General features: G+C 41.2%; 1 protein-coding gene and 1 non-coding gene across 5 annotated transcripts in view; both read right to left on the bottom strand.

Moving 5' to 3' along the window:
- The window catches only part of csrp3 (cysteine and glycine-rich protein 3 (cardiac LIM protein)), a 52,110-nt gene extending 34,187 nt beyond the window's left edge, over positions 1–17,923 (bottom strand). Inside the window, exon 1 of one of the 4 annotated variants that reach the window (XM_041197806.1) lies at positions 17,676–17,923. The gene's annotated coding sequence lies outside the window, so the exon portion shown is untranslated. Of the gene's footprint in view, positions 1–15,992; positions 16,284–17,031; positions 17,185–17,675 lie in introns of those variants that run through there. The other 3 variants (XM_041197809.1, XM_041197807.1, XM_041197808.1) reach the window with 3 other exon arrangements.
- On the bottom strand, positions 16,147–16,263 carry LOC121283721. Its single transcript, XR_005944361.1, has one exon. It is a non-coding gene; the product is annotated as a U4atac minor spliceosomal RNA (small nuclear RNA).
- Positions 17,924–18,385: the final 462 nt, after the last annotated feature.

Below are 18,385 nucleotides of genomic sequence, written 5' to 3'. Positions count from 1 at the left end.
AATCTGGGGTGGAACATCCATAAGATTTCCTGCCATAAGTTTGGTTGAAACAAAAAACACAGCAGCACACATTTACATGGTACTTTTAACAGAGTAAAACATACAAGGCAGTTCGCAGGAGTATCAAGTAAAATTTGACGACGCTAAGGCACATAAGGCAAAAGTCCAAACTTTTGGGCATGAGCAAAGAGATAGGTTTGAAGGAGAGGGATGAAACTAAAGCGACTGAGCAAGGGAATTTGAGAGTTTAATGCCTAGAAAACAACAAGCACATCCCCCCCAATGGTGGAGTGATTAAAAATCAGGGTTAGGCTAGAATTGGACTGCTAAGATTTTGAAGTTTTGTAGGGTGGGTGGAGGCTGCAGATATAGGGAGGGCTGAAGGCACAGAGGGCTTTGGAAAACGAGGGTGAGAAACTTTTCTGCTCAGAGACTGCGGAGGTTCATTGAAGCGAACAACATAGCTGAATTTAAGGGGGATGTGGATAAACACTAGGGAGAATGAACAGAAAGAATTTCTGATAGGGTGAAATGGAGAGGGAGGAGGTTTGTGTGAAGAATAAAAATTGGCAAAATCCTTTGGGCTGAATGGCCTCATCTGTGCTGTAGATTCTATATTTCTAGGCTTAAAGAAAAATTAATTATGTAACCCTTTTAACTATTTTTTTTGATGTGTGGCACTTCAAACCTCATTGAAGGATTGATTCAAATGCAGCTGATTGAGATATATTTGCACATGTTTTGTGTTTACCAGAATGTCACACCCAGTTGCTGATGCAAATCAAGATTTTTAAAAAAATTTTGTTCAAAATAAAAAGACTCAGTTGGAGGGTCTGGTGATTTACAAGCAGCTGCCAATCTACAAATAAACAATTATGTTTCAATCATTGTATCTATTTACCATATCAGACTTAGTGATTTTAAAGGATGGGCCAAATTGCATGCACTTGCATCTTAGCAGCAGAATAATACACACTGCATTACTCTTGTCCTCAAAGCCCAATATTTTCTGATTTGTGAGCACTGCCATGGGAGATTCACTAGTTATCAAAAAAAATGTTCCTGCTCACTGTGACCTACCAATTGCAATTTGGCTTTTCCTGTGTTCTTCTAATAATATGTAATTACTGGATTTAAATCCCAGCAGCAATGTGTTTTATATCATGCAAAACAGCATAGTAATAAAAATGTTTAGGTCTCTCATCTACAAATAGAAATTTATTTCAATTGGCTTGTAGCAGATGTTACTTCAGAATATTAACAGCAAATCTCAGTACAAACCTCCTGTGGCCACTTCTAATGCATTTCAGTTCCCTAAACAATTTTGAGAAATGGAGTTTAAGACTTTACATACTGCCACAATTTAAAAGCCAGTGTTAAGAATATCTTTTCCCCATTCTCTTCTCTATTTTTGTGGTCCTGATCCTTGAATGCCACAAAATGTCACTGTCAAACAGATACTGTACCATAATCTATTATCAGCCTACCATTATCCTCGGACTCGGAATGACAGCTCGAGTCTGTTTCCCATTATGGTCTTTTATTGGAATTCTCATGGTTGCTTGGCACAAAGGTGCCTCCATTAACAGTGGCGGACAAATGACACCATTTGCTCAAGAGAGCAAGAGATTAGTACTTCCAGAAATAAACCAAAAGATGTTTTACAATCTGCCTTGGATTTCTCTCCATTGAAACATGATCAGTAAACAATACTGTTCATGAAGATTTTATATAGATATCTTTATCGACATGCATAAATTCCCCTTAAGAAATGAATCTAAGAATGTAAAGCCTTTAACAAATTAGAAAATAAAAGGTTTCTGATAAACATGCAAGACTTCTCAAATGGACAACAATAACAACATTTATGACCCCTTTAAAACAGGATTAAATGTCCTAAGAAAATACGAAACATTGCATTTTTTTTTGTTAGAGACTTCCTTTAAATCCTGCATTTGATTTATTTTATCAAATATATACTACTACTACTGTACAGTAAATCACAAAAACACCAATGTTGTTTAGAGAAGTGCCAGCAGTTCAAATAAAATCCAAATATTCTTTGTAATGTCACTTCCAATCAGTAATGCTTGTTGCCCTTATAATTACATAGGCTGCCCTACAGTTCCACTTTTCAGATTTGATCAACAATGGTGCAGTGACCCATTTTTATTGCATCACAAAAATATAGAATACATATCCAAATAAACAAGCAAAGCTCATTCCATACTCTTCCTAATTTAAATGAATTTGTTACAAAACTGAAAATTTTAGAGGGTTACTTCAAAAATATTCACATATTGATTGCAGTTACTGTATAATCTTGCTACATGATACAAATCTTGACATTTGTACAATTGATTTTATTGAATTACTTGGAAAACCCTAGGAACCTGCAGGGAGCGTTTATTTTCATTGTCTAATGCCAGCTGCTGCTCTATTTCAGCGAGACAAGAATCAATATCTCACAGGCAGTGATAAGATACCATTGACTGTCAGGCTGGATAGATTAGCTGTGTCATCATGGCTGATTCTGGTGCAGTATCAGTAATGAAGAAAGGGAAATGTCTGGAATACCTTGATAAGGATCCCGGAATAGATGGGTTAGAAGCCCCAGTGACAGTGCTAATGATGATTTTTCCTAAACACACACTGCTTCAAAAGGTTTCACTATAGCTGTTGCTATGTTGCCACATTACAAAATGAGTCACTATTTCCATAATGCAAGATTGTGCTGTACAGTTTTTGTTTAGTTCAAGAGCACCTACTGGCAGTTGGCTTCATTTTTACCTTCAATTTGTCACAGCACTATTCCATCTGATTTATCCTGCTTTCATTCTTAATCCCATTAATTTTAAATTACTTAAAATAATTGTGCACAATGTAAAAACCAATTTAAGATTCAATTGAAACAGGCTCCCTCAGCATGAAGGCATCATTACATCTATTCTGCAGATATGTTAGACACACAAAATATTAATGTGGCAGCTCCTGTGAAAATGAAAAATATGAAGCTTCAATTTAGTTTATGATAGGTGTCCCACTTAATTTTCCATGTCTTTTTCATAAATGATGTCATGGAAAATGAAAATTTTCACAGGCCAATGGTACAACTTTCCACAAAAAAAAAGGGAACTGTCCATTTGTTCTGGAATCGTTACAGATAGCTGGTAAATATTAGCACACAGGAAATGCATACTCCACCTGGTAATGCAGAGCCACTTCTGCTTGTTTATAGGGTAGGCCAGAATGCAAAGCACCGGACACTAGCAAGAAATGAAAATGTGCTAGCTTTCAATTTCCAGTTGCACCTTTCCAAAATTTCTTGATGAGGATTTTCCTCAGTCATGAGAAAACCCCACAAAGAACAGTGGAGGGAAGAAACCACAAGTACTAGATTGACAGTCCAGTCATCGCTGGAATAAAACAGTTCCCTCTACCATCCAATGCTACTTGACTGGCTCACCTTCATTGCTGGAAGTACTTACACCTTCAGGAGCGCCTCATGTGGAGGTCTTCACTCCTCTAGGCAGTGGCATCATCAGATTTAGATACTCTACAATTGCCCTTCAGTCCCATTTACATACATTTTTACTCTTTAAGACGACAAATAAATAGAAAATAGGAAGAAGAAAGAATTTTGATACTACCATGGCCTGTCTGTGGCAAGTGGTCGAGTCCAGAATTATTCAGACCCATATTTAAATGTAGTGATGTCTTTTTGAATAGGAGGTACAGTAACCAGTGCAATGCACACTATTTGAAATATGGTCTCAATGTGGCTAAATATCGTGCCTTCCTCCCTAAGGTGTGACAAGTTTTAGAGAGGGTGTAGAAAAGATTTACTAGAATGGTAGCAGGGATGACAGAGTTCAGTTACATGGGGAGATTTAATAAAGAGTATTCAAAATTATGAGGGGTTTTAATAAAGTAGATAGGAGAAACGGTTTCTGCTGGCAGGAGGGTCAGCAACAATAAGGCACAGATTTAAAGATAGTTGGCAAGGAGAGCCAGGAAAAAGGGGAGGAGAATTTCTTTTACATTGCGAAGAATACTGTCTGAAAGGATGGTGGAGCTGATTCAATAGCAACTTTCAAAATGGAATTGCATATATACTGCATTCGAAGACAAAAACTTTTACTGTGCAGGAGGAGCAGAACTAATTGGATAGCACTTGACAGAACCAGTACAGGCATGGCAAGCCCAAGGGCCTCCTTCACTGCTGTAAAGTTCTGTGAACAAGGCTAAGCATTTCATAATGTTCTGAAACATATGCTTCTTCTACAGTCTCTGCCACTCTCGTTTTGTTAGGAAAAAAAACTAGCCCATCTCCTCTGCTCGCATAACCCAGGTCTCTAGATTACTTGTATGGATAATTTTTGTATTTCCATATGCCCATATCTCTGTACTACAATTACAATTTAGGTTTAAATAGCACTTTAATGTCTCAAAGCACTTCAAGATTGATACAATGAAAAAAAAAAGTCATTGAGCCAGGAAAGGAGAGGTGAGTAAAAACATGGACAGAGAGATGAGTTTTTCAAAGATTTTTTTGAAAGGGAGGTGAAGAGATTGAGAAGTTTGGGTTAAGGATTCAAGGGAATATAATCCAGATAGTTAAGTCCTCTGCCACCAATGGGGGAGAACAAAGAGAATAGGGCTACACTCGGTGGAATAAAATATATAGGCATGGACATCGAAAAATGTCTGGATTTTTGGTTTATGTTCCTGGGGTGGGATTTGAAACCATTTCCTTCTGACTCAGAGGCAAGAATGCTACCAATCAGACAGGGTTAACACCAATGACTGTAAGCTACCATTCCAAGGGGCGTGGATGCATAGCTGCCATTTTCCAAAAAAAAATTGGATAAACTGCTTACTAATTTTTAAACTTGTACTTTGCCTGAAAAATTGTTATTTGCCTGTGGCCTCTAGACATTTTCATGAAAAACACAGATTAAAGTTGTGTGTATAAGAGCTGATGTTTTTAAAAATGTTTTTGCTTGCACTACAGATATCAGATTGTAGATTTTAGATAAGGTGAAAGGTATCAGCAGGATGGTGGAGCTGCATCATATGTATATATTATCCTGTTACTAATCTGAATGTTTGTGCAAATGTTACCTTGGTTTATATCTAACTGAACAATTAGGTTAATTTTCAGGACAGCAACTGTCAGTGAACCAAGGAGGAAAGCAATCTTTCACAGCCGAGCTTTGACTTAACTAGTTTGGTGGTAGCCTTCTGTCCCTTAATGACGGTTTGCACGGTGGATGATCAACTCTGTTAAGCATCACCCGGCATGGCGCAGGAGCCCCACTCTGGCATGGTAACCCCGGCCACATTTGCTGCAGAGGGAGACAGTGGGCCGAGAAAGTGCACGGTTCACTGGCCTCCATTTTTTCTGGACCCTCTTTTTGGCCAGCTGAGATTTTCATTTCTGCTCGCCTCTTCCAATGCCCTTCCAGACAGTCAGTCAGTCAGCCTTCAGTGGTCACAGCCGTCAGCGACAGTCTCCCAGATCAGTTTCAGTTATTCTTATAACACAAGATTTGAAAAAAAACCTTACAATGACTTTCACAAACTCAGGGTGTACCAAGGTGCTTTACAACTAATGAGATCATTTAAATGTAGTCACTGTCATAACGCAAGAAATGTAGCACCCAAATTGCGCACAACATCTGGCAAACATTAACGTAATGGCGGTTGAGGAATGGGATGAGATCTTTTACATCCAACTGAGAGGTTAAATTGGGGCTTGGTTATATCTCAGTCAAAATACAGTATCTCCAACAACTCCCTCAGTGCACTGGACTGTCAACCTAGACTGAGTGCCCAAGTCTCTTAAACAGGACTTGGATCAAAACAACATTCTGAGCGAAGACTGCGACCACTGAGCCAAGGCAGCTACAAGGAAGTATACAGCATAAGCTTGGTTAGAACAGTATAGTGGTGTTCTCACTGGAAGACACAACGTGTCAGCACACCAGTGACAAGACATGCATGTTTGAAGGTTCTTCTATAATAGAGTTCCTTCGGACTTTTGCATCAGAACTTGTTGCATTTGCTGTTGGACAACACAACATTTGTGGGTCTTGCAGTCAGCTACTAAAACAATCAAAATTGAGCTAATTCAGTGTAACACACTGCAAGTACATACAATACAAATAGTTAGCTCAGCATCTGTAGCCAATGTTCTTCAAATTTTCAAAAATGTGCAAGTGGAATCAGTTCATTATAATATCCTCTGCTGACACTCTTACATGCCAACTGAAGAAAGGCTGGTTTAGCCAAGATCCTGGAATCTCATATGCCCAGAGGCATGGATGTCCATTATATGACTTGGTCTATCAGAGTGTGGACGCACAGCACAGTATGAAAATGTGAGATCTGCATGCAGTTGGGAAGGGGGATGGTGGAGGCTTGATATCAATCTTTCCAAATTCAGATTATACATTATAAAAAAGTACATCAGGGGCTAAAACGTTTCTCTTCAGGACTAGAAAGTTGGAGGACAAGTCACCTCAGACCATTCCAACATGCCTGTTAATGGCTGATTCAAGAACACAAATCGGCAGAGGATCGGAATCAGTAGGAATTATACTCACCTGTGGCTCCACAGGCACTAATAGCCCTGAACCACATCATCCAGTGGGCTTGGTGCTTATGTGTAAGCTGAAGCAGCAAGTCTTCTTGGCCAAGGGAGCATCCCAGCTAGGATTAATCATGTGCTGTCATGATATGTGCACTTTTCAGTAAAGATGGGGAATATATTTCTGAATATTACAAATGGGAACCTTGACTAACTTAATTTCAAACCTTACACCTCAAACAGGTTGGTAAACAACAGGATCCTGTTTAAACAAAAGTAAAATAAAAACTTCTACTTGATGAAGAAAATCTAAATTTCGATGGTAAAACCATTTTTAAAGTGACATGTGTAGCTTATAGAGGATAGTAAAACGCAATGTTGACAGTGCAAGTTATTCCCTCATTTTAAATACTCCTTCTCCTACACTACAGGAATACACCCTATTTATACTCTGGCCTTCTCAAATTTAACTGAGGCATTTTAATGCTTGTGGCCAAAACTAAGTTTCCATTTGGCTGTGTAACAAAAATATCAGGTCTACATGTCTGCAGTTCTTAATTTATTCAAGGTGCAAAGTACAGACTTCAAAATGCTGGCAGGCACTAGAGAATCCTAGAACTTTCTCTGAATAATAAACATTGCTAAATATATAAATAGGAATATAGATCATGAGCCTCAGGTTTTTAACATCTTTTAGCTGTATGTTGTTGGTTGGAGATGATAAGGGCAACAGCATTTTTACATAGATTTTAGACATCGTGAGCTCAGATATTTACAAAAATATAAAACTTCTGCATATAAAAGGACTCCATTGTGGTATTAAAAAGAGAAATATCACAGAATCGTTACAGTGTAGGAGGTGGCTATTCGGCCCATTGTCTGCACCAGTTCTCGGAGCATCTTAACTTAGTGCCAATCTCCTGTCTTTTTCCCGTAACCCTATACATTATCTAAATAGAAACAATCATCCAATGTTCTCTTGAATGCCTCAATTGAACCTGCCCCCACCACACTTCCAGGCAGTGCATTCCAAAACTCTAACTACTTGTTTTTTTTCCTCACCTTTCATTTGCTTCTTTTGCAAAACATCTTAAAACTGGTTCTCGATCCATTTACGAGTGGGAACAGTTTCTTCCCATTTATACTGTCCAGACCCTCATGATTTTGGTAACTTCTATCAAGTCTCCTCTCAGCCTTCTCCTCTCCAGGGAAAACAGTCCCAACTTCTCCAATCTTTCCTCATAACTGAAGTGGCTCATCCCTGGAACCATTCTTATAAACCTCTTCTGCACTCCCTCCAATGCATTCACATCCTTCCTATTGTGTGGTGCCCAGAACTGTACACAATACTCCAGCTGAGGTCTAACCAGAGTCTTAGATAAGTTCATCCCTGCTCTTGTACTCTATGCCCCTATTAATGAAGCCTAGAATTCTGTATGCTTTAGAAACAACTGTATTTACCTGTCCTACCACCTTTAATGACTTATGTACATTTACTCCCAGGTCTCTGCTCCTGCATATCCTTTTAGAATAGTATCCTTTATTTTATACTGTCTCTCCATATTCTTTGTAACAAAGTGCTTCACTTCACACTTCTCCACATTGAACTTCATCTGCCACCTATCTGCCCACTCCACCAATGTGTCAATGTCCTTTTGAAGTTCTACACTGCCCTTCTCACAGTTTACAATTCTCCCAAGTTTCACATAGCCTGCAAACTTTATAATTGTCACCTGCACACCAAGATCTATACCGACCCTTGGGGAACTCCACTACAAACATTAGGAGCGACATTCTTCTTGAAAATGAAGAATGTGTTTTTATTATGTGGCAGTGTCAGTTGTAGTTCAATTGATAGCACACTTGCCTTTAAATTACAAAGTTCCTGTTCCGAGTCCATCTCCAGGGGTTGGGCACAAAAATCAAAGCTGAGACTTGTGCAGTACTGAGGGAGTGCTAGTGCAAGTCTAAAGAAAAATGGACAGACCACTTGGCATCAACCTGGGCACCAGAAATTACAATGGCAAACTCAGACCTGTCAACCCTGCAAAGTCTTGGGGCTAGTGCCAAAATTGGGAGAGCTGTTTCACAGCCTAGTCAAGTATCAACCTGATATAGTCATCCTCATGGAATCATATCTTACAGATAATGCCCCAGACATCATCATCACCAGCAGAGGTGGCAGCACAGTGGTATACAGTCGGGAAGGAGTTGCCCTGGGAGTCCTTAACATTGACTCTGTACCCCATGAAGCATCATGGCATCAGGTCAAACATTGGCAAGGAAACCTCACGTTGATTACCACGTACCGCACCCCCTCAGCTGATGAATCAGTGCTTCTCCATGTTGAGCATCACTTGGAGGAAGCACTGAGGGTGGCAAGGGCACAGACTGTACTCTGGGTGAGGGACTTCAATGTCCACCACCAAGAGTGTCTCGGTAGCACCACTATTGATAAGCCCTAAATGACATAGCTGCTAGCCTGGGTCTGTGGCAGGTGGTAAGGGAACAACATACTTGACCACCTCCTCACCAACCTGCCTGCGCAGATGACAGTATCGGTAGGAGTGATCACCGCACAAGTCATTGCAGAGACAAAGTCCCACCTCCACGTTGAGGATACCCTTCATCATGTTGTGGCACTACCACCATGCTAAATAGGATAGATTGAGAACAGATCTAGCAATTTGAGACTGGACATCCATGTGCACCATCAGCAGCAGAATTGTACTTGAACTCAATCTGTAGCCTCATGGCCAGGCATATCCCCCACTTCATTACCATCAAACCATGGGATCAATCCTGGTTCAATGAAGAGTGCAAGAGGGCATGCCAAGAACAGCACCAGGCACATTGTCAATCTGGTGAAGCAATAACACAGGACTGCTTGCGAGCCAAACAGCATAAGCAGCAAGGTGATAGACAGAGCTAAACGATCCCTTAAACAACGGATCAGATCTAAGCCCTGCAGTCCTGCCACATCCAGTCGTGACTGGTGGTGGACAATTAAACATCTCACTGGGAGGAGGTGGTTTGACAAATATCCCCATCCTCAATGATGGAGAAACCCCGCATATCAGTGCAAAAGATAAGACTGAAGCACTTTCTATAATCTTCAGCCAGAAGTGCTGAGTGGATGATCCATCTTGGCCTCCTCTGGAGGTCCCCAGCATCACAGATGCCAGTATTCAGCCAGCTCGATTCACTCCACGAGATATCAAGAAACAGCTGAAGGCACTGGATACTGCAAAGGCTTTGGGCCCTGACAATATTCTGGCAATAGTACTGAAGACTCGTGCTCCAGAACTTGCCACGCCCCTAGCCAAGCTGTTCCAGTACAACACTGGCATCTATCTGGCTATGTGGAAAATTGCCCAGGTATGTCCTGTACACAAAAAGCAGGACAAATCCAACCTGGCCAATTACCACCCCATCAATCTATCCTCGATCATGAGTAAAGCATGGAAGAGGTCATCGACAGTGCTATCAAGTGGCACTTGCTTAACATAACCTGCTTACTGACCCTGGTGGAACCCAAACAGGGCATCACTCAGGTCCTGACCTCTTTACAGCCTTGGTTCAAATATGGACAAAAAAGAGCTGAACTCCCAAGGTGAAGAGAGAGTGACTGCCCTTGACATCAAGGCAGCATTTGACCGAGTGTGGCATCAAGGAACCCTAGCAAAACGGGAGTCAATAGGAATCGGGGGAAAACGCTCTGCTGGTTGGAGTCATGCCTAGCATAAAAGGAAGATGGTTGTGGTTGTTGGAGGTCAATCATCTCAGCTCCAGGACATCACTGCAGAAGTTCCTCAGGGTAATGTCCTCAGCCCAACCATTTTTAGCTGCCTCATCAATGACCTTCCTTCCATAAAGGTTAGAAGTGAGGATAAAAACAAAAAAACTGCGGATGCTGGAAATCCAAAACAAAAACAGAATTACCTGGAAAAACTCAGCAGGTCTGGCAGCATCGGCGGAGAAGAAAAGAGTTGACGTTTCGAGTCCTCATGACCCTTCGACAAAACTTGAGTTCGAGTCCAGGAAAGAGCTGAAATATAAGCTGGTTTAAGGTGTGTGTGTGGGGGGCGGAGAGATAGAGAGACAGAGAGGTGGAGGGGGTTGGTGTGGTTGTAGGGACAAACAAGCAGTGATAGAAGCAGATCATCAAAAGATGTCAACGACAATAGTACAATAGAACACATAGGTGTTAAAGTTAAAGTTGGTGATATTATCTAAACGAATGTGCTAATTAAGAATGGATGGTAGGGCACTCAAGGTATAGCTCTAGTGGGTTTTTTTTTAATAATGGAAATAGGTGGGAAAAGGAAAATCTTTATAATTTATTGGAAAAAAAAAGAGAGAAGGGGGAAACAGAAAGGGGGTGGGGATGGGGGAGGGAGCTCACGACCTAAAGTTGTTGAATTCAATAATTCAATACCTAAAGTTGTTGAATTCAATAATTCAATACCTAAAGTTGTTGAATCCTTCCAGACTGAATATTGAATTCAACAACTTTAGGTCGTGAGCTCCCTCCCCCATCCCCACCCCCTTTCTGTTTCCCCCTTCTCTCTTTTTTTTTCCAATAAATTATAAAGATTTTCCTTTTCCCACCTATTTCCATTATTAAAAAAAAACCCACTAGAGCTATACCTTGAGTGCCCTACCATCCATTCTTAATTAGCACATTCGTTTAGATAATATCACCAACTTTAACTTTAACACCTATGTGTTCTATTGTACTATTGTCGTTGACATCTTTTGATGATCTGCTTCTATCACTGCTTGTTTGTCCCTACAACCACACCAACCCCCTCCACCTCTCTGTCTCTCTATCTCTCCGCCCCCCACACACACACCTTAAACCAGCTTATATTTCAGCTCTTTCCTGGACTCGAACTCAAGTTTTGTCGAAGGGTCATGAGGACTCGAAACGTCAACTCTTTTCTTCTCCGCCGATGCTGCCAGACCTGCTGAGTTTTTCCAGGTAATTCTGTTTTTGTTTTAGAAGTGAGGATGTTTGCTGATGATTGCACAATGATCACCACCATTCGTGACAGCTCAGATCATGAAGCAGTCCACGTCCAAATGCAGCAAGACCTGGACAATATCCAGGCTTAGGCTGACAAGTAACATTTATGCCACACAAGTGTCAGGCAATGACCATCTCCAACAAAAGAGAATTTAACCATTGCCCCTTGATATTCAATGGCATTACCATCACTGAATCCCCCACTATCAACATCCTGGGGGTTAACATTGACCAGAAATTGAACTGGACTAGTGTGTGGCTACCAGAGCAGGTCAGGGGCTAGGAATCGTGTGACGAGTAACTCACCTCCTGACACCCCAAAGCCTGTCCACCATCTACAAGGCATAAGTCAGGAGTGTGATGGAATGCTCCCCACTTGCCTGGATGAGTACAGCTCCCAAAACACTCAAGAAGCTTGACCCCACCCACGTCAAAGCAGCCCGCTTGATTGTTTATGGACGTGGGGCCATTCACTCCCTCCACCATCGACACATATTAGCAGCAGTGTGTACCATCTGCAAGATGCACTGCAGGAATTCACCAATGCTCCTTCGACAGCACCTTCCAAACCCACGACCACTACCATCTAGAAGGACAAGGGCAGCGGATATATGGGAATTCCACTACTTGGATGTTTGGCTCCAAGTCACTCACCATCCTGACTTGAAAATATAATCGTTGTCCCTTCACTGTCGCTGGGTCAAAATACTGGAATCCCTTTCCTAACAGCACTGTGTGTTTACCTTTACTAAATGGACTGCAGCGGTTCAAGGCAGCAGCTCACCACCACCATCCTCAAGGGCAACTGGGGATGGGCAACAAATTCAGGCCCAGCCAACAAGGTCCACACCCCGTGAATGAATTAAAAATACGTATCCCTCAATCAACATCACCAGAAACAGCTTACCTGGTCATTGTCACATTGCTGTTTGTGGGAGCTTGGTGTATGCAAACCAATTACCACATTTCTTATATTATAGGAGTGACTACAGGTGGAATCATCCAAGATTTGCACTAAGTACGGTAGCGGGTGGGTAAAACGTTTTACTCACCAGCCATGATGGTGGGTTTTCACACCATATCATCCCAAACACACCACATTAATTATGTATTCCCAGGATACACACCGTTTCCATGGTGGGCAGGCTCTGATTCACCAGTCATGCCCTCACCTCGCCGCTTTATCACACCAGGCAGCACATTTAAAGTATAGCCATCCTCTGTGCTTTCAGCCCAAGACTGCAGCAAAGACGACAAGGCCATAAAAGGCAAGGAGAATGCAGTCCGAACTGTGGAGGCCTGCTGTGATGTCTCTACCCCTGCTCTACCACTCTGGCTTTGTAGGCGATGGCAGTGGTGATCAGTGCCAATGTTGCACAGAAGAGGTTGGCCATCAAATGCAGATAGAGGATGAATGATCTCACCCTTGCAGCCAGGGTACAGGAACCATCTCATCACAACTCTCACATTCAAGCCCATCACACATTCACTGGCACCTCACTCACTGCCAGCTCAAAAGGGACACCACCCATTCTCTCTTGTCCATCTGGCCTTATCTCTTCTGGAGACTGCCTCCTCAGCTGTCACCAACTGATCAACTTGTGCTCCCACACACCCTGGGATACCCTCCTTCCCCAGTACAGCTCTCATCCTGCAGCTTCTCCCCTTGCCTGAGGCCACTTCTCCCCCTTCCCATAGCAAGACCTTGCCCTGCGGCCATTGAAAAGCCACCCACATATGATGGATCTGGTAGGTAGAGACCTACCCGTGAGCCCCCTAAGAGTGATGTGGTGTCGTCTGTGAAGCCTGGCACTGATGACTGTGAGTGCTGACCAAAGCAAAGTAGGCAAACAAACCTTGATGCCCTGAACAAAGTGCAGGCCTTATATATACTGTTGTGAAACATATCGGCATGCTTTCCCACCAACGTGGACGGACGATCCAGCGGGTGGGGATGTGGTGAGTCCAGCAGGCTGACTTTATAATGATATGCTGATATATTATAATGAGGTTCCTGAGATCCGATGGTGAGGAACATAGTCCGCCATCAGTGGTTGGCGCAGACAATTGCAAACTGGTTTCATGACATCCCAAAACTGATTTTTGGCCTTCATGCCATATTGTCCGTTCACACCACTGAACACGGACAACGCCAGTGGGTACAGAAAATTCCGGCCTACATTTCAAAAGTACTTCATTGGTTACAAAGCACATTGAGGTTATTTGGCGGTCATGAAAAAGGACTATATAAATACAAGCCCTTTTTACATTTAAAAAAATGAAAAGGAAAGTGTGACTTTTAAATGTGTTATTTTGTTAGCAGAATGCTCAGTAGTTAGTATTCCTTTTTATACACTAAAATAGTCAATGTTTACCAATTTTATAAAACCAAAAATTTCTATCACTCGTTTATTCTCTACTAAAAGTCTGTTTTGTGTAGGGATGATTTAATACATGCTATACTTATACAGAATAAAAAGGAATGATTACAGGACTAATTTAATTAAAGCATTACAGGTAACAAGGCACAAGATCGAAGTTCAGGTGATTTATCCTATGATCCAGAGAAATTCCTTGAATATCAATGTTATCTGTTTATAGTGGAAGGGTCACTTTTGTTTTCAGGCAATTTTTTTTGCTGATTCCCTTGAAGCACAGATGCAACAATGCATTGCGATATTAACAAGAGTATTTAGCATGTCACTGAAAACCATTTACTGAGATTTGGTGCACCCAGTGCATGATCCATTCCAGATAACATCAGAGTGATTACCCAAAAAGGAGGCACTAACTCTTGATGGGGTACAGTTCTGCACTCCCCTGCAGCCTTGCCTATCTCACCCAGGATGTGATTTTCCCTATGCCTAGCCAATGGTTGTTGGCAGGCTACTTGGCCCTGATGTGCATCACAGTCCTATCCTCTTATTTGACATCCATGTGTGCTCTTGGACATTTGGTTCCTGTTCCTGACAATTATCCATCTAGTTTGTTTGGCTATTACATAAAGTGATGCCTTTTATGCCCTAAACCACCAAGGAAGCTCCAATATATTTCTTTAATTAAAACTATTGCTCCATGTGACTGTTTACTATATTAAAAAGATGCTCTAAAAATGCAAGTTGTTGTTGTTGTGTGATGAATATTAGATTTTTTTTCCTCCACCCCTCCTTCCCTTTCAAAAACATTCAAAATATAAATTATCAATCATAATGGAAGCTAGCAGAGGTAAGGGAAAATAAATTTCAATGATGGAATGGTAAATTTTCAATGAGAAATCTTGCTGTGATAGAAAAAGAATGTGAATACATATAAATATTTTCCCAACTTTTCACTATCTTGGAGCTTTAATGACTTCACTATTTAACCTTGGCTCTCCTTGTAACAGATTTGAACATTTCTGACAAAAAGGAAGACATACAAACTGCTCTGACAATATTCCCCCACAGTCTATGGTTGATAAATTACAACCTTGACCAAATCGAACAGATTTATTGATGTTTTCATTGCTGTCCTCTGTTTGAAACTACTACCCATGTAAAAGAAAAGTTAGCACAAATGTACTGGACACTGCACAGGGGCTATTGTGGCACAGCAGATGGCAAATGCTGAGCTGCACAAATCCTAGAGGGAAACTTGAAACAGCTGCTACAGCTCCTTTGCAATGTGTTTTTATTTCGAGATGCTTGTCTTGAATTCAGCAGTAATAAGTCAGAGTCTTTCAGAGGTTTTTTTTTTAAAAACAAAACATGAGTCAAAGGAATGATTTTAAGCACATACATAGGTCTACAAACCACTACTCTGATAACTCCTAAATCCCCTAATTAATCCAGCTCCCAGTTACACATCTATTAAGGCAACAGTAAAACAACACAGATTTCAACAGACCCAGGCAAAGCACACAATACCTCTGGACAGGGAGATTTAAAATGGATTCTTAGCTTCAGTTCCTGGAGACAGCAGCTTGGTACATAGAGACTGGAGGCTTTTTACACTTGTTGCAACTTAGAATGTCTTCTTCCTTGCGCAAAATCTCATCTTCTTTATACACATTCCTCCCTTTTTAATGTAAATCCCATTGTTCCAATATATCTTTGCAACTTTACTTTTTCCATAATAAATCTTTCATAGTACTCATCAGTAATCTTTGGGAAAAATAAACGCATTGTTTGGCTTAGATGTGACAGTCTTTGAAATTCACTACTCTGGTTTAGCTAAAAATGCAAATGTTCTTCACACCTCAAATTCTAAAGCTTCAACCTATTTAGCATTTCAAACCTAGTTTCCCTTCTTTTACATCAAAGCACCCAGACCAGCTGTCTGTAATTCAATTAAAACCCACACATAGAAACTAATCCAAACCCCATTACTAACCTGCCTTTACAATATTATGAAAATCATATTTTCATGACAGGAGCCAATCAGCTCAGATGGCTAGATGGCAAGCGAGAGAGTCCACAACGCCAACAAGTTCAATTCCCATTCTGCGTAAATTGACTGGGACCTGCCTCCACGTCTTGTCTTTAAAGGTTCCAAAAATTGCAGCGTAGCCTAAACAAAGATGCCTAGGTGATGCCCAAGTGTTGTAATGGTGTTAGCAGTGCTGTTCTCACCAAACGTTCATTGAACAGCCAGGAAAACAGTTCAGGATGAAGCATCAGTTGACATTGGGCCGAGGACCTGCCTTTGGGCAGAGCACACATGATTAATCAATTCCACACTCCAAAGAAAATGCCGATTAAAGTCACTTTGAGTTGTTTTGTTCCCTAATTATCAATTTTAAAAGAAACAAAGCAGAAGCTGTACTTGAACATTATAAGATGTTGGCTGCTTGGCTAATCCAGCAACACAGAAAATTATCAGCTACAGCTGACAATAATGAAGATGAGCTTACACCTCTTGGAAAATATAGGCAACAGAACTCTATATAGTTAAAGACACCGGGAAAAATCACACACACATATATACACACACACACACACACACACACATATATACACACACCAAGCACCCCCTCACCCTACCACACACACACAGCGCTATTCCCGATTGGAAATGGCTTAAATACACTACTGAATAGAAGATGCCGGTAATAATCAGGATTTTTGATCATTAAACGCATACAGTACAACGGCTTGAAGAAACCCCTTTCCGTCAGGACTTCGGCTGCACTTAGTAAAGATGCTGTGCTGAGCATCTTCACTGACTGGCACAACTTTACACCTTCCGCTTGAACTCACTGGCAACTCGTGATGCGGACTTGCCCATTTTGTGCTGGCGGCTCAGCCAGAACTCAAGGAAATGCCAGGGCACCAACAAGTTCACAATCTAAAAAACAGAAGGAAACACTCGTGGTTTGTCCCGTTCCCCCACCCCATGCACCGGTCATCGTAGTCATGGTCAGAACACTTACCGGTATTCTAAAAAGACAATTCCTCACTGTTTCTTTAAAATAATTTTCTCTCACCCCACCCCGAAGCACTCCCTGAGCTGCAGTTCCGAGTACATTTAGAATTTCACACATATTGCCATTATTCATCCACGCGCATCAGTGGTGACTGTTGGGAAGCTGCCCAACTGTGAAAGGCATCACAGCAGCATTGGAATCTGTTCTACTTGATATTCACACACAATTACACCCAGTAGGCATTGCTGTATTGTGGATGGGGGAGTGTGGAGAGGGATCCTGGTTATTTTTTTTCCCCCTTAGACACTAAACCAGTCTTCCCCAATTAAATTCACTACTTTATTCAATTTTCTTTAGGGCGGCTTGGGACATTGACAATGGGTGGACTCCGTTACCATGCTTCGCGTTCTACTTTAAAGGAGGTGTTAATCACAATGACTACAAACCTTGTTAACAGTGTTTTTCTCCTTGCACTAGTTTACTTTTAGATAGCGAGTAAAATACCGCAAGTGAAAATAGTATGAATGAAAACACTACAACGAAAACATCCGCCGATAGATATGTTCGAAATATTACAGGTAAAAGTCCTCTAAACCCAATTAGAATTGGTCCTGAAAAATTGATTTAGAAATAAGATGGATTCGCCTTACCTAACACTGCATCAAGGGCTGCCCTACAGTGATCGGATCACTTGGCGTTTTCACCCCACCAACCCCAGAAGAGGCCAATTTAAATCCTTTCTCTTCGGGACCTTAGGGTCGTGCAATTTGTGACGCGACAAGCTTCCAACTTAAAATAGCCACTGACAAAACACAAGAATGCTTCAGTGTGTCAGAAATTAGGAATGGACACAAGGGTTTGCACAGCAAATGATACGAATGACCTACAAAAAGCGACTCCCAGCCTGGCATGTAGCAAAAAAAAAACCTGACAGAACATTTTATTTTTGGAACCTGATCTAGGAAGTCCATCAGTTCTCAAGGAACTTCGCTGAAGGACATTATCGAATCCATTTAAGTCCCATCATTCAACCATCGCTCTAACTTGATTTGTCCTGGGAAATTCTGTTTGTGCAGACGATTGGTTAAATTGTACCTTGTAGTTCAGCCTCAACTCCTATTTTACCGCAATATTATAGATCTAATGAAACATCTTGGGCCCATACCATCTCTGAACCCCGCCATAAAATACAAATTACCATGTTTAAATTAATTTCATTAAAGTTGTAAATCGAATGACTTGCAGGTTTTATTAGATTTTTTTTCTGAGTATTTCAGGATACAGTTAATAAAATGTCGTGCACAAAGTGACTTCCGCACGTGCCATTGATTGGTAAGTGCTTGATGAATAATTGATTTGT

This window comes from Carcharodon carcharias, chromosome 10, assembly GCF_017639515.1.
Source record: "Carcharodon carcharias isolate sCarCar2 chromosome 10, sCarCar2.pri, whole genome shotgun sequence".
In the NCBI taxonomy this organism is placed as follows: domain Eukaryota; kingdom Metazoa; phylum Chordata; class Chondrichthyes; order Lamniformes; family Lamnidae; genus Carcharodon; species Carcharodon carcharias.
This window is presented reverse-complemented; position numbering and strand designations above follow the sequence as displayed.